At 39.1% G+C, this 17797-nt stretch overlaps 1 protein-coding gene across 7 annotated transcripts in view; it reads left to right on the plus strand.

The window, feature by feature from the left end:
* The window catches only part of dlgap4b (discs, large (Drosophila) homolog-associated protein 4b), a 151792-nt gene that overhangs the window by 17316 nt on the left and 116679 nt on the right, over positions 1-17797 (plus strand). For all 7 annotated transcript variants that reach the window (XM_020703568.3, XM_020703571.3, XM_020703570.3 and 4 more), the window contains exon 2: positions 17251-17315. The gene's annotated coding sequence lies outside the window, so the exon portion shown is untranslated. The remainder of the gene's footprint in view (positions 1-17250; positions 17316-17797) is intronic.

The raw sequence follows: 17797 nt of genomic DNA on the forward strand, positions 1-17797 counted from the left end.
AGTGGCCCCTCTGATGATCAGCTCTGCCCCCCCCCCCCCCCCCCCCCCCCCCAGCTGCCACCGCTCCTGCAGTCAATCCACGGACTTATTTAACATCTAAGAAGCCTTGTTTGGATGAAGGTTAAAAGTATAATTCATTCTGTGTGACACTGTAAGCAGGTCAGCTTTGTTTGCTGACAGCTGCTGGGCTTGGTAAAAAAGCCAGAATAGATGTTAACTTTTACATGGTCAAAGCTCTGATTAAGAGAGTGCACCTTCAACACTTTACCAAATGCACCTTCAACTTTAACTTTTATAGCGCAGACGTAATCAAACTCAATAATTTATCATTCCTACAATGTACTGGTCTGAATCTGGAACCTTTTGCACAAATAGCTTTTTAAAACCTAATACTACGTACGCATGAATGCGCTGGACGAGCGCTTGTATCATATGGTGTTCACACTGGACTATCGCTATACCCGACGCTCTGCTACTATTGACATTCATAGTTGGAAGAGGCTTGGTGAAAAATGTGGTGCGAATCTCGTAATTCTTAGAAGATTATAAAACCAAATTGTTATGTGTGTCTCTGACCTCTCTGGTTTCCTCCCGCAGTCCATAAACGTGTTTCATATATTAATTGATCTCTCTAAATTGCACGTGTTCAGGGTGTAGCTCGCCTTCACCCAACAAAAGGTGGATTGGCTCCATGCAGGTCTGTGACACTGAAAGGGATTCAGCAAGATGGATGGACAAAAACAAGCTAATGGGCAAAAAAATGTAAATAGCTTTTAGTTGTGGATTCACTTAATCAGGCATGGAGACAATCAGCTCTTCCAAGTTGTTGGGTAACAGAAGAAGATTATGCACCTTGACTGTGAATCAATGCCATCCTCCTTGCTCTGGTGTTTGTATGTCAGAGATGCTCATATCCATCTGCCTGTAAAGCTCTTGAGCCTCCCTATTTAGCTAAAACTCTCCGATGTGGATTATTTTGGTAAATGAACGATCATTATAAGTAATGATACTGTATTATTCCTCTTTTGTTCTCTTTGGTCTTTTCATAATCCATCTGTCTTTTTTCCAGCTACCCCAACCTTCTTTCTCCCGCCCCTACTGAAACTGCCACTGTCCTTGTTTTTGCCCTACATAATAACCTGGACCGTGTCCTGACAACACAAGGAACCATTAAGCCTTGCTCATCTGTCAGTGTTGGCTTCACTACTCGCAGTCCTTTCTTTTTTTTCTATCTTCAAAAAAGGGGTGCACAGTTTGATTTGAACGAACAGCCCTTTTCATTTCTGCATTCTAAATCCTTACTTATTTGATCTTATTGAAAAAAAATGCTAACATCCTGTTTGCGGATGAGATAAGAGTGTTAATACTGATACAATTTCACATAAACCTGCTTTTCTTATGCAGGATTTCATTCTCTTGATTGCACATTCGAATTGATAAATAATTGCTGGAACACTTTCGGGCTCCCTTTTCTGTTGATATCAGTATGTTCCAGTTAAAAAATGCATCTAGGTGATTCTCTGCAGAGAGAAGGTGTGCGCTAGCGGATGCAGAGTCCACAAAGGGAAGCTCTCGACTTCTCAGTATGACTTCTGCAACAGGATTAGTAAATCGCTGTGACAGTTTGACATTTGAACCCTAGGGCAGAGCAGGCTGGTGGAGTTAGACTGCTGATACTTGGTAATGATTGGGTTCTGACAGTGCCTGCTTGTATTATTATAACTGCCGGTCGTGCAACAACAGTGTCCCTGTGAGAGCTTGTGTCATGGTTTTTAATCATGAGGGCAGATTTAAGGATTGGTGCTTAATCCTTCAGGGGATGCCCATGCTGGGAGATCATAGCTCATTTTACTGACAGAGCTAGATCTGTGCGGGCTTCTGTCTACTGTTGTGCAGCAGAATGTCAGATGTGGAGGTTGCACATATTCAGCTTTATCGCATGTTTTCGAAAGAATAGATTAGAACCAGCGGGTCTGTTAGGCCGTACAGGACAATGTCAAGGGGGCTGTGGGTTCCAGGGGGCGCCACCAGTTAATGTGGATTCAAATTTAAACAAATAGCATTGCCACAAGTTGTTGTCAAAGTGGCCAAAAGTGGACAAAACTAAAACATGTTTAGAAAAGTAAACAAGACAAGGTCTGACACTGGCGAATTAAACAATCTAAAGAACAAAGATAGTTGGTGATTACCACAAACTGAGCCTATCACTGCCAAACAAAGAACAACAATTACAACCAACAGACCAAAACCAAGAAAAGGTGACAAATGTTTACAAAAGACAGTAGTTTTAGACAGAAGCCTATTCTACAAAGTCTTGCACCAAATATGTCTGGCTTGCTGCACCCAATTTGGTTTCTTCATACTGTAGGTGTCCAAATACATTATGTCAGATGTACCCCTTTATAGGGCGAAAGGTGTTCCGGCTGACCACAACCGTGTTTGAGCCCAGAGGTGACTAACAGGCCACGCAGAGCCTCATTTGGTTCATTAGACGGCTGTGCAACGACTGCAGCAAATCTCTGCCGCAGTAAGCCGGTGAGTCAGCTTCATTCAGCTCTTCGTGGACTGACCTCATTTGGGAATGCGTGAGGTTTTGGGTTTTTTTGCGAAGTTCACATGTTTGAGTTTGACTGAAGATTTTTGATGTTAAAGTTGAACCATTTGTGGATTTCATGTGTGAGTTAGACACAAATTGTGTCTTTTGGGAAATTTTTGTCTTGGGTGGGTTTTCTAAGAGACTTAACTTTGAACACCAAACCAACTGCTTTACTTTCAAATTACTGCTACCATCTGCTTTCCACTTGATGTCGTGTTAAAATAAAAATCTATTTGTTTTCATGCTGAAATTCTGAACTAGTTTTTTTTTTCATACATATATATAACTAGGAAGGTATTATTTTTATATTTTGTCATTTTTGTTTATCACAAAGTTTCTGTGTTTAGAAGCTCAGGCCTTATGTAGTTCTCTGCATAAATCTGTTACACCTATGAGTATGGCATGAGCGCCTTAACCCCGGAGCGTTACTATCCCAGGATTTACTTTTTTCAAACATCTACCATTAGCACAGCTAATTCTGTGTAATTATGATTTGCTGCACCCCGGGCCCAGTTTGTGCTTTTTGTGCTAATTGTGTTTGTTCTGTGTTGACACAGTTTACACCTCCTCAACAAACCTGACAGAAAATAATTGCTTCAATTCATTACAGCTCAACCGGGACTGACAGCTTCATTTGGGGTAAAATATTTAAACTCTGATTTTGGGACGCATTTAAAATGTTTAATGAAACACAGCAGTATAGTAGTTAAAAGAAGCACTCTGATGAAAACTGTGTTATTTATGTGGTTTTGTAGCATTTTTCTGATGGACATATATAAGCAAATTGAGTACAAAATTGCATTTATAAAATATTTATAAATCAGGAGAAAATGAAAAAATTCGCTTTCATAAAGATCTTATTTATGGGATAGAAAATCCACTGGACAGGTCACAAGCATCTCATGCATCCACATGTAGACATACGTACAGCTTCGTTTTCCTAATGCAAGCTGACCTGGTCCTGCAGTTTTAATCATTTTGACTATAAAAAGTTGGTTAGTATGCTCTAACTATCCTACTTTGTGGAATGCTCAGTTAGGATTGATGGGGAGTGGGAGTGGGGTTGCTCCGCACCAACGGTCCCGCCCACAACTCGGGGGGGGGGGGTTCGAATTAACTTTTGCCTCTCTGCAGAAACTATGTCCTACAAAAAATATTTTACATTTTTGGCTAAAAACATCATAAACATTAATTAAAATGCCACTAGGTATTCTTTGAAAATAGATTTTTTTTTTTTTTTGTATTTGAATACTTGCACATCTGGGAACACCCCTCACTTTTGCACATTGCTGTCACTTTTCTTTTCTCTGCTCCTTGGAACTGCTGTGACAATTGAATTTCCCCAATGTGGGATCAATAAAGAATATCTATCTATCTATCAGAAGAGGACTTTTAAGTATGACTTTTTAATGTAGAAAATACATGAACATCTCTGGGTTTGTTGTTTATCTTTTCTTTTAAGTCCTCAATCACAAAACTTCACTGGTACCTGTTATTGCTAAAATGTCATTTGATTAACAAAAGCTTAATTAATAGATTTCATAGACTTTATAAGTGATTTGTTGAATGACGTGTCTAGTGGTTTCATAGGAGCAGTTTACCTAAAACGTGTTAGCATTCATCCAGCATCAGCATGTGTCAAATACAAACACTTCCTCCCATACATCTATGTACCGGTAATAGTTTTTGAATTGCACCATTTTTCTCTTGTTTAGTGTTTACACAGGCTGAAGGGGCCCTTCTCCAATTTACGTCAAAACACTCAAATGCACTAAAATAGTGACTTTACTTTAGAGGAGATTGACAAGAATTGCATAAAAAGCTTCCTTGTCATCTTGTCTGTCATTGTGTTGCTGCTAAAAAGTAGCAGCTTTAGGGGGGGGGGGCACTAAAAGTAGTAAGTGGGAGCCATCATCTCAGACTGTGAATGGTAGAAGCCGGAGGTAGAAGAGTCAGAAGTTGCAGCAGGCGTCAGCAAATAGTTAATCAACACAATTTCCTTAACGTTGTGTTTTTTGTTCTAACGTGTGAATTGATGCTGATGTCTTTGTGCATTTGGAATCAAGGCTGATACGGTTAGTGGGTTGCCTACAACTGAGAACATTTGCCTGCAGCCAAGTGGGAAAAATCACACCACCAAAAATGAAATGGTGTCTAAAGTGTCACCCCAGTTCTCTGACGATTCATTTGTTCTCATTTTGTCCTGCACACGAGTGTCCTGAACACAGGATAGCTAAACTGTGAAATCAGAGTTTAGATGTGTGCATTCAAAGACAAAAGAAGAGCAGTGACTCAACAGTGGTAGAACAAGCGGTTGTGGATCATAGCTTAGATTTGTAGAAGGATGGAGCCCCAACTGTGTTGCATCTTTATTTTTAACTTTAACCAAAAGTCTGTTTTTGAATTAAAAATACATATAAAAGAATTTGAACTTTTAGTTTTACGCCCCTTGATCTATTTTAATCGGGTTTGCAACAGCTTTTCTCTGTGTGGAGATAACTGAATGCAAACTGTCAGCTAAGCTGTGTAAAGTAATGCCAAACTGTGTCTATCACAGCCCTGAAGCACTGAATGAAAACCAAAAAGTAGAAGATGAAATAATTTGTTGAAATCAAAAGACAGATCTAAAAAGTTGAACCAGATGAACTGTGAGGAAAACCAGAGTCTGTCTTGATGCAAAGGTAAGATAGAATAAATAGGAAATACAGCATAATTATTGTTTTTTTTTCTCCTTTCAATAAAACCAGGTGAAGGTTGGTGTCCAGGACCTCTCTCTGCATTTAGTTTGTTAGCTGTATGTTTAGGTGACTGACCAGGTGGGTTAGAACAGCTTTTGTTTTGCAGGCATTCAGTTGTACCAAGCCCGCCTTTGCAGGGCAATTCAGATGATTTGGGTTTTCGTTGTCCTAGATTCCTGAAAAGAGTGGATAATTTGCAAATATCAGTTGCTTTGTATGATGAGATTTCTGTACCACAAAACATCATCTAAAGAGACTACAACCAAAATAAAGATCATTACTTTTTAAATGTTTTGCCTAATTTTAAAAAACAAAACTGCCCTAGAAGACGTACTTTACAGAGGGATATTTAATTTGATGATCTCTGCATAGTTGAGCTAAAACAAATAGGACTACTGTGTGTTATAAAACAAAAGAAGCAGCCCATTAGAAGTATCTACCATTTGGAGTTTGAAAGAAAAATTTTATCGACTGATTCCCCAAACTGTTCCTATTTTGCTTGTTGTGATTCCTCCCTCTTTCCTGGAAGCTGTCTCCATTCCAAATCTCAGGGCTCTCTTCCGCAGTCTCTCATTCATTTCAATGAGAGCATTAGCCTGATAAGACAGAGAAATGTGTCTGCCTGCTGCTAATTCTAAAATGAAAAAGGATTGTGACTAACAAGCAGAAAATAAGGAGAAAGTAAGTGAAATGCTGAGGAGTGTGTGTGTGTTTGGGGGGGGGGGGGGGGGCAAACAAAAACAAACAGCTCCTTTAGCAAACCACTGACTTGTGATGAGGTCCACGGTTACAAAACTAAGCGTGACAGAAGCCGTGTTTGTGTTCTCTCTCAGTCCAAGGTTGTTGTTTTTTTGTTATTTAAAGCACACTAATTAACATTTGTTATTTAGTGCAGTAGTTGATTGGTGCAGAGGTAGAGCGGTCAACCTCTGATCGGAATATCACAGGTTCGGTTTCCGCCCTGCCTATCCATGTGTTGAAGTGTTTTTAACATGTTCTTGTGGCATTTTTTCATGGTGGAGGACGTGTAAAAAAAATCAAAATTGCATTGCATGTAAATCAAGAGCAGACAAAAAAAAATGCTGTTTGAAAAAGATCATATTTGTGATGCAGAAAATACGCTGGGCGGGACCACGGACTCCCTGCTCCGCTCCATTCCAATGCATCCACTTGCAGTAAAACAGATCCGTGCACGTCTTTATTTTCCTCGTCTGAGCTGGAATCTGGATCTAAACTGTACGGCTGGATGGCTTTGATATTGCTCGCCACTTTTGTTGCACCACAAATGTTAAGTTGGGGGTGTGAGGGGTTGTATAGGCTAACAGGAGAGCATGTAAACAGAGAGCTAGAAGGGTTTGCCCCAGTCCTGCCAAGAACTTTCTGATGAACTCCTGCTGCTCTGCAGAAACTATGTCCCAGAAAATGACACAGGTTTTTGGATTTTGGCTAAAAATGGCATCATCATAATTAGGGAAGGTTTGAAAATGGATCAAAATGTGATCAGAGTGGGTCTGAAGATCAGCCTGCCTGACTATTGGATGCCGTTCCAACCTGCACCCCCTGCAGAGTGTGCTGGGGGGTCACCTATACTTAGGGACATCAATATTTCAAGGATTCTCAGCCTTGGCGCTGATGAGGTTTCATGGTTGAGACCCCGAGGGAGAGATAGGTCAGCGAGGAGGTGTCCCAGTGAATTATTGTAAAGATGGGAAAACAGGGAGAGAATAATATAGAAGTCTTGGTCTGCATTTCAAACCAACACAAAAATGGGACAGTGTGAGGATGGCAGAAGTGGGTGCCGAAGATAAATGACCTGTTTTGTCCGTGATCCTCTGGTTAGAATTTCTCATTGAGTCTTATCAATGTTTTATGATCAACTGAGCTTTGAAAAAGATGAAACAGAGGGAAACGACACTTCCAATCGGAGTATTTAGGACTAATAATCTGCTCACTTGAGAGGAACATCAAGTAGTTCATTATCTGTGGAGAAGAAGCAGAAACATCAGAAACAGATGGGAGTAAAAGTGGACTGTCGACAGATGAACAAAGAGCAGATGAAAAAAGTGGATGGATGGGTTTTGAGGAGCTTGAGCAGATGCAAATGAAACCCCATCTAACTGTCGATGACAGCCTACTGCCCTCTCTTCCTCCTCGCTCTCATTCTTTTGTCTCAATGTGCTGAGCTCCCCTAACCAACTTGTTGCTAAGACTACAGCTGCTGTCACAATGGTGGTCATTAGGAGTCGTTTCCATTGTAAGTCGGGTTCAGGGGGGCAATCACAGGAGAACTGGTTGATCCACCATCATAGTCGGTGTTGGTCCCGGGTTTTTTGTGGGTGTTACACGAAATCAGTCGTTGTATGTAGGATGAAGGTAAATGTGTGTTCTTGTGTAAATGGGTTAAAGAATAAATCATAAAGTTATTGTACAGGAAATGCAGGTAAAAACAAGCGCTTCTGAATTGTGTCACTGATCATTAATCCACTCTTTCCTTACACAAAATGGGAAACGGCAACAAATGACAGACTTGGTTCGGCCCATGTTACGTGGCACTCAAGCAAACCAGAGTCTGTACTCTGTTATGGAGCGAAACAGCTGTGTTTTTGTGGGCTAAGCTGCTGCTGGACCTTCTCTCTGGGCTTTTCAGACACCATTCCCAGTTTGTTTTTGTCTTTGTAAAGTTTGGCGCCTTCTTCTTGTTCTGTTTCTGTTTGTTAAGTTTTGTTTTCAGGTGTTTCCTCCCAGTCACAGTCTCAACTGGTTTTATTTGAGCTGCTTTTAGTTATTGAGCCCCAAGTCTGCGTACGTTTATTTTTGTTGTTTCTTTGCCGTGATATTTTGGACATTTGGACTTTTATTGGTTTATCTTCAAATGCACAGTGCTTATGTCATTTCCTCCATCTGTATTCACCCTGAAGGGTCAACTTGTAAAAATCAAAATCAGAAAATAGTTTATTTTCAATAAGCAATCAGCAGATTTTACCTTATTTGTTGTCCGAGCACTGGTGACATGGACAGCACAACACAGCAAGCAGATTTGTTATAAACATGTGATTTAAAAAAAAAGAGCAGGACCAACAAATATCTTGGAACAAACATGTTTTCTGTTTTCTGATAAAGTTACAGGCTCATTTTGAGGGTGTGAAAAGTGAAACACTTACGTGTGTTTGTTGGATGTTTGCTTCAGAGTTCATGAGATGGAAAAAAACTGGTCTGGACCAATAGGCCTCAGTGTGAATGAGATTTAACAGGAGAGCAGTCTTACAGGAAATTGTGCGTTGTTGTTGTTTTGTGTTGTTTTTAACAAGATATTTTTGCATTTTTCTGATGATGGAGAACATAAATAACGAAAATTGCATTTCTGAGAATTCCTTTATTAAAATCGTTAATTGGGAGCAGACGCAAAAATACATTTGGAAAAAGATTGTGACGTAACCCACAAGTTACCTGCTCCACTTCTAAACTACAGCTGGACAGCTCTAATGTTGCTCGCTATTTTTGTTGCACCTGCAATGTTAGGTTGAGACTGTGAGGTTCTGTAAGCTAGCGGGAGAACATGTGAACTGAGAGCTCTCCGTTATGGGTGACATACAGGGGGGACGGGGTTGCTCCCGTTGAATTTCATATGCTGCTCTGCAGAAACTTTGTCCTGTTTGATTTTTGCCTCAAAGAATCATAGTTAAAAGTCCAGCGGGAACACTTTTAAAATGGATCAAAAGATGATCGGAGTTGGTCTTTCAGGGGCTGAGTTCTGACTTCTTGCCTCGGATGGTCGGCTTTGTTTCCCTCTGGTGCAGATTCAGATTTTGCGAATGTAACACTGTCTAACAGACACAAATTCAAATTCAAATTAATTTTATTTATAAAGCACCTTTCATGTCAAACAGACACTTCAAAGTGCTTTCCACAAAAAACAAACAAGAATACAATAAAAACAAACCCCACATATGAAATAAAATCATTAAATAAGCCACTCATAATAAAACACACAAAAACAAGTAAAAGAGAAATGACAGAGCTTAAGAAAAGAGAACCCAGAAGGCGCAAAGACACAAAGCCAAGCACAAAATCTAACTGAAGAAATGTAAGAAATAAGAAGTAGTCAGAGAAGTAAACAGAAAAGAACTCTTTGCAATTTAAACCCAGAGACATACAATTCTCAAAAAGTTGGGAGATTTTTTAACTTTATGATATGCGTGTCTGTTTCAACAGCAAGGTGGACTAGTTAAAAAAGTAAAGTATGCCATGGCGAAGCATTTTATTCGGGACAAGAAGTAGAGCAGGAAGTAGATCAAGAAAGTAGCACTCTGAGGGCAAAGCCAAACGAAAACGAGTCTCTTCCAGAGCTCCCCCAGGAAAGAGCTTCAGTTTCATGGCAACAATGATTCTTATCCGGAGATAAGAATAGCATTTATTGACATTTTAATAGAAAAGTGAGGGGAAAACTGAGCAATGCTTGACCTGGAGTTTGTTTGAACATCAAAAAAGCTGTGGTGCTTTAAAATAACTTTCATTGATTTCATTGTAGTAGGTTTAGGGGATGTCATCTGGACTTGGTTTTAAAGTTGGAAGACGTTTCACCTCTTATCCAAGAGGCTTTGTCAATTCTGAAATAGCTGGTCTAAGAGCTGGTATATATGCGCTCATTGGGGGAGGAGTCAGACCTGAAACTGGAGGTGTTGTCCACTTAGCCTATGTGGTTTCGGGTCCATCTACGGTAGTGTTTTGAAACCTAAACAAACCAAACCAGTTCCACCTGAGTCGTTAACCGCTGAAAGAGACGACCATTTTGGAGAGGGAGTCACTGACTCCCCAACCCCCAGCTGAGGACAAAGGACTATTAACGACCCGAAACCACATAGGCTAAGTGGACAACACCTCCAGTTTCAGGTCTGACTCCTCCCCCAATGAGCGCATATATACCAGCTCTTAGACCAGCTATTTTCAGAATTGACAAAGCACAAAGACAAAGACAAAGACATTCCACCATCCATTTTAGAAGAACATAAACACTCACCTGAGCACAGGTGTTAGCTCACCTTTGCACTAATAGTTTGCATGATTGAATGAATGAAAGATTTCACACTAGTTGGTTTAAAGGCATAGGTATGCGTTCGTGAACACTATCTGTTTTGTGTGCATGTTGACATGTGGACATTTTTGCGGCTAGCAGGTGTGTTGATAATATTTGAGTGTGTGTGAACAGGCCCCGCCCTTTTTGTACTACATTTGAACCGTACCGTAACGATAAACAACCAGTAAACCTGTCTTTTCTATGCTGCTTCATGGTCTTACCCCCCTTCCCCTCCTATTATCACCCTCCTACCCCCCCCTCTCTCTAACGTCCCTCTCTCTTCTTCCCCTCTTTCCTTTTCCGTCCGGTCCAACACCAAAGATTTTCAAACATGATTGAAATTAATAAATTTTGGCCTCAATTACAAAAGGGGTTTATTCAGACATACCTTTGGTTTGTCTGAAGATGAATAACCCCTCTTGTTAAAATAAAATATGTCCAACACAAGAGGCCCTCAGCTCTCATCTGTTTGCCTAGCTGTTGGACAGGACAAGTTTAAAAAAAAAAAAAAAAAAAAAAAAAAAAAAAGAATTGACAAAGCCTTTTGGATAAGAGGTGAAACGTCTTCCAACTTTAAAACCAAGTCCAGATGACATCCCCTAAACCTACTACAATGGAACCAACCTGGATGAATGAGAGTCTTCATAGACTTTCATTGATTTCCTAAATAAAAAAAACATTAAAACATTAAAATGAAATGTGTTTTATCGGTATTCTTCCTGTAGCTTTTGCTATGTTTGTTAGGGATGATGTTAAAATATATATGGTGTCATTTGCTGCGAGCTGCCATGACGGCCTGACAGCTGGCCCTCAGTGCAGTCATTCTCTGATGCTTTGCTCCTAAACAGAAAGGACAAAAAACAGAATCAAAGTGGAAGAGAGACATGCCTTTGATGCAAAGCGGGTTTTCTGTACAATGAGAAAAGTGGCACTAAGCTTTTATGTGACAGAAAATGGGTTTTGTGGCAGCCTAGGATTTAGTGGATTCCACTTCATTTTGCATAGGATGATGACAAAGGAAAAAAAGAAATAATCTGGATAAAGAATTGTTCATTGTTGATGCAACAGCAGCTCTAAAAGTAGTCGGAAAAGGCAGGCGAGTCAGACAAATAAAACGAGGATAAAATGTACTTGTGAACAACTAACTAGCAAAACCGTGAAGTAACAGAATCAAAAATGTGCAGTGGCAGACAGCAGGACCGATAGACAGCAGAAAGGCTGTGCGGCTCACAGTGCAAACTTCGAGGCTTAGATCTGGCTCAGAGTGGCTTTCTCAGACAGCTGAAAGTGTGTCACAAGAAAGCTAGGCTAATGCACCACGTTAACGTTGCTTCAGTGAATCCCTGCTGAATTCAGCACTTACTGCTGGCACAAGTCCTGCCCAGAAAACCAGAGCAAAGTGAGCCACAATGAAGAGTTTAGCTTTGTACACGAGCAAACCCTCACAAGGAAAACTGGAGGCTCTGCACTCATCAGTAATCACTTCTTAGTTGATGGAAATGTTGTTGGCTTTTTTTTATTAAATGGAACCCCCCCCCTCCAGTGAGCTCTTAATGCAATAGTGTAATTAGACCAGTCCTAGGCTAACATTAACATATAGACTAATAATAACCATTGAATGTGTGGTAGGCTCTTGCTGAAGCATAATTGTTAATAAAAATGACAGTAAAACTGCCTTTGTTTTTGGTTTACATCCGGTTTACATGTGTCTTTATATAGTTTATATATTCTTTTTCTGCTTGCGGAAATTCCTTTAAGTCAAGGGTCTGCAACCTCTATGCTTAAGGAGCCACTTGGTCCACTCTTTTACTGACCAAAACTCAGCAGCGTTTCAGGGATTCAAGCCTCTTAAATAATTGCAATGATTTAGTCTAGACCGAGTCATATTTTTCTGTATGTAAATATTTTAATTTATCTAAGATTTAGGCTGATTTAAATGAATTAGAAATTCAAGCAAGACAAGCCATTGTTGGCATTTTCTATCACTATGACTTTGGTGCACCTTCATCCTTTTTGTAAAACAGGTCAACATTGATGTGGAATCCAATTTAAATAAAACTCTTTATGTGCTAAATTCCTGTGACCTGCAGTTAGACTATTTAACAGCAGAAGAAAAGAACACGTGCTTTAAGCAAATTCTAATGACCCAACGTAAAACATGATAAGCTAAAATCAGTTATTTACTATTTATTATCAATCAGTTACTCAAATCATTTGCATTGGTTTAGGTGCTGTGGTTTCCACATAGACCTAGATGGAGTGTTTTTTGTTTCTTTCTTTTTTTTAATGTCATTTATTTTTTTCCAATTTAGCCACGATGGGGCCCAAGTCAGGGTCTCATTGTATTTATTCGGGCTTGGGACCGGCATAGAAGGTTGTGTTGGAAAAGGGCAAAATTTTTGACAAACCAAATATGCGAATCAGACCACATTTAATCTACATACCATGAAGTCCATACCGCATCGGTCGAGACCTGGAAGTGAACAACGACCGCTATCGGTCCTGTTCAACGATAGGGTGCTGGAGGAAATTGGACTACAGTTGGTCAAAGAAGCAGAGGAGGAAGGTGAAAATGTTTTAGTGGGATGTAGGAGGAGTAAAGTATGGATGCAGTGAACTAAGACATGAAGGTAGCTGATGTTAGAGTAGAGGATGCAGAAAACAGGGTTGGATGGAGGAAGCTGACAAAAGTAAAAGAAAATGCCAGATTTCTCCAACCAGGTTAACATATTAAAGAAACCTGATTTCTCATACCAGATTTCTTCCAGAAAAATCTGATAACTTATTTTGAAAAAGTTAAGGATCTGTGTATTCTTTCTTAATGCATATAAACATTAAGCTCATTCATGTTACATAGTAAAATCTGTAAATTCTACAAAACATTTTCTATTTTTCTCTTCTATATTTAAAAAAACGCTCCGAACTATGGGGAAAATGCTGGCACTTTGAATTCTTCTTAGAATTACAATTGACAGTTACATCATTTATGGAAATCATGGTTTGATATCTAATCGAATTCAGACTTTCCTGAATTTAGGTCCCTGAAACACAAATAAATGTCTTCCAAAAGAAAACCCTAACGCCAGTCAGGTTTGATGGGAACCTTTTATGGTTTGAATGTTCCTTTTTTACATTTATTTCATTGGGTTAGCTCTCACAGGAGTGATCTGCTGCTTTCTCTGAATCATATGAGCTTTTTATAGAGTTGAAGTGCTTTCAATTCATCAAGAAGATTTGTTTTCAACAAATTGTACACTCATGTTACATGGTGTGATAGTTTAGAAGTTAATCTTATTGTAAAAACTAAATATTGTTGTCACCTGCTGAAAGTAATCCACTTTAAAAAATCCGATTAGGTCAGCAGATAAAGTGGGAAAACTGCACCTTCAGAACATTTTCACATCAAAACTAAAATGAAAGACACTTAAAAGTAGTTGGGTTAGAAAAAAATGAACATGTAATACATAAAAAAACAACAACTAACACAAAAAGACTGAAGCACCAAAACTAACACAAGGATGTGGTTCAATTCTGCTGAGCTTTTCAAACATTGGTGTGTGACATCCAGGCACATGAAAGACTCAACCAAGAGCTTGGGGTACAAAACAAACAGTTTTATTCCCACTAACTTGGAATCGCTAAGAACAAATGTCTGGGGAGGGAAAAAAAGGCTGCTGTGAAACGCATGAGTTGTTCTACATGTGTGGCTGCCAGTCATGGGGGAAGGGAGGGGAGGAGCCAAAAAAGGGCCTTTTTTAAACCCTGCTCAATCGGGTGCTTCTGGGGCAGGCTGGGAAACCCGGAGCTGGAAAAAAAACCGAAAAGATAGGAAAAGGTCACCACATAACAGGTGGATAATACAGATTAACCTGTGGTGGGGTTCAAACAGAAAACAGGTGTGAACAGGATCAGAGAGCAGAGTAACAAAGTGAAACGGAAATGATAAAAAAGTAGAGGCGTGGTGATTAATCAACTAATCAATAATTGAATTACGGTATATTTTCCTACGATATAACCAGATCAGATCAATCTGTCTGAGGCAAATTGGTAATCCAGTCAACCTAATAAAAAAAAAATAGTTTAAAAATGGGATATGTCTGTAATCGATTGGATTGAGGTACAATAGGTTTATTTTACTACAACATAAAAATGACCATCACAGCGGACAACACACATGTAATGCAGCAAAAAATGATCAATCCATCATTCCAGCCCCATGTTGAGAAAAGTCATGTGTTCTAGAATGTTCTAAGAATGTTCCCTTTGGATTATTTGGATGTGGAAAAACAACAGTGGACTGAACTTTAGGAAACTAAAATGTGAATGGATTTGCCATTCATTCTTGTTTACTTTTTTTTTTAAACACATATTTATTTACACTTGATTATCTTGCAAGAAATGCAAGGAATCTGGAAAACTTCACCTGTTCAGTACCAGTTATTTCTTTCTGAGTCACTCTGGTTGAGGTTTTGAGAGATGTCCTGGATCCATTTTAGGTCAATGGATCTGATCGTTCGAAATGAATCAACATCGATTATCGTCAACCCCAAATCATGACATGAATCAAATTATTGTTAGGAAGTGTCGCTACACCCCTACATACATGCTTGCATGAGATAACTCATTGCTCCTCCTAATAAAACATTGTTAAAAAATGTATGTTCAGAGTAAATTAGTTTTTTGTAAAACAATGTTATATTATGTTATATTGTATTATAATTATGCACACTTTCAAGTACTGAATCTTCAACAACAAGTGTTTTATCAGTTCTTGTTCAAACATCTAACTTTACACACCAGAGTATAATTGGATCAAAATAAGCTGGCAACAGCCAAGAGAAGCACTGTGAGAAAGGAATGAGAAAATTTATTTTCGATGGTGTTTGGTCTTAGTGAATCATAGCTGTCTGGCTCAGAAACACAATGCGTCCCACATTTCTCAGTGAGAAAGCTTCACAGGCTTTTGTCACCACAGCGAGTCACAGCAAAGGTAGACATTGAATGACACAGGAAGAAAATCTGGTATTAACTTGTGCTTAGTATTACGGAGTATTAAATTACATGTACTATGGAGTAAAACAGAATAACTAGGACACACTTGTGTGGTTAGATCGTAGGAAAATATAATTACACATGACAGTTTTCTCTTCGTTTTGGTACTTGCCATTTTCAAGCTACAATTTATTTCCATATAATGGGTTTTCTGGGTGTTTTACAGGTTTTTGTTTAGTATATATCACAATTCTTCTTGCTTTTCTGAGCAAAACATTGAACCCCCACCACAAGCTCTGAAACTCACCAAAATGTGGACACACCTAGGAACCCAAGGAAAATGAAACTGGGTTAAAAAAATATTTCCACTAATGTCCACTAATGAAACCTAAACACACCTGTAGGGGATATCCAATAGAATTTTAAAAATTATTATGGGATGGCCACAGGACCTGCGACTTGCCATTCTGCGGCAAAGTGTATAATTTGGCAAGTTTCCCATTTTCGCATAAAGGAAATAACCATAGTAAATGATTACTTCAGACATAATTAAGGCTTTACATATAAATGAACTAATATGCTGTTGATGCAGACTTAGCACTAAGCAATTGCATTGGCAAAATTAATAATGCTTTGTTATGCATTAAGTAGAGTTGCTCAGTAAACTCTAGTTAACTGCTAGGAAATGCATTGTTTTTCACTTAGTATCAGAATCAGAAATACTTTATTGATCCAACACGTGGGAAATTTGTTGGTCACCATAGCAACTGACAGCAGAGGGAAAAAAAGACTAAGAATAATATAAAAAAACAAAAACAAACAAGAACAAAGAAAATGTAGCATAAATGCAAAGCAGTAATGCAAAGCAATGCATACAAGTGTCTGTTAATACGTATTTAATTGGTAAATAATGTTTAATTATGCATTAACCAACGTTAATAAAGGGACCCTTATTGTAAAGTGTTACAGGAAATCTTTTGTGTGAGCAGTCTTCACAGCTTGAGTCTACAACTGAAGTTCTGTTGACCTTTGACCTCAGGAAGAGGCTGCCATCTTGATTTTAAACAATATCATCTTTAATACAAGCTATAAATTGAATCTCAATCTATTGCTTCTTAACTCTTCGAGCATCACTGGGAAGCTACTTGGGGAATAAATGTTAGAATAAGAAGTTGTAGATTTTGCACAACCTTAGTGTGACAAGCTTGCAAAAGTGGTGTGTTGCTCACATAATTTTTAGAGGGAATATTGTAAAAATGTGATACATAAATGCCTATCTCAGGTTGAACAAAACGATATAACGTACAATATAAACATGTTAAGAATGTGGGTGTGGTTAACAAAATAAGAAAAACTCAGTTACCAAGGAAATCAAGAAATTTATTTTTGCCAATTCTTCTAAAAATTACACAGACCTGTTTCTTCAACCCAAGGCGACCGAAACAAAATTGGTTGCTATGAAGAAGGAAAAAAACAATAGAAAAGGCACCATTTAATAAAAAAGGGGCTTGTTTTTTTAATGAATTTGTCACGTGCAGCCCTAACCAGGCTGGCAGGGTGGGTCAGGAGGGTGTGCGAGGGCGGGACCAGGTAGCCACTCCCTGCTTTAATTTTGGGATTCTTTTTCGTAAAGATTTCCCAATTAAGCAACTTTGTTTCTGACTAACAATTTAGAAAGGATTTACTCTGTTCATCATGAGCTCTGTGTTTTACATCAATCTAAAGGGGACAAATTCTAGCTCTGAGTGTCAGCAGGACACAGACAGCTGCTTTAGAAGACAACTTCAATGGACACAAAGATGTTCAGCTTGTCATAATAATAGAAGCTAATGAACCATTTTGTCTTTCAGGGTTTTTATCTTCACTGGGCCTGCTCTTCTGGGACCTTAGCCAGCTCTTCAAGTCCTCCAAGAAGGTAAGCTGGTCCTCTTCAAGCTCAGGACAATGATGTATTTAAGCATCTTCTGATTAAAAACACTGGACCCTGTTACACTGGCGTGCTTGATGCTGGTAACGCATGCATGGAAACAGCTAAGCCATCAGGAGATTTTTGCTCACAGGACACAGAAAGGGCATGAGTTGACCTTGTCTGCATGAAGTAAATGAACCAGAATAAACCCCGAAGGCGGTGAGACTGGGCTTGTCTCTCAGACAGAAAAAAATACGCATATGAAGCAGTAGAAGGCCAAACTTCACATCTAATGTTTGGACTATTAAACCTCATTGTGTTTGCTGAGTCCTACATCTGATCAACAATACAAATGCTAGTGTTCAGCTGGTGATAAACCCTTTCAATGTGAGGAAAGTATGTCCATCTAAGTCATCCAGCTGTAAGGTTGAGAGGCGTGCTTTGTCACACAGTCACCAGGCAGCCTGCGAGCGCCGTGTTGGAGCATA

The sequence above is a fragment of the Oryzias latipes genome, chromosome 5, assembly GCF_053564925.1.
Source record: "Oryzias latipes strain Hd-rR chromosome 5, Olatipes_Hd-rR_3.1".
In the NCBI taxonomy this organism is placed as follows: domain Eukaryota; kingdom Metazoa; phylum Chordata; class Actinopteri; order Beloniformes; family Adrianichthyidae; genus Oryzias; species Oryzias latipes.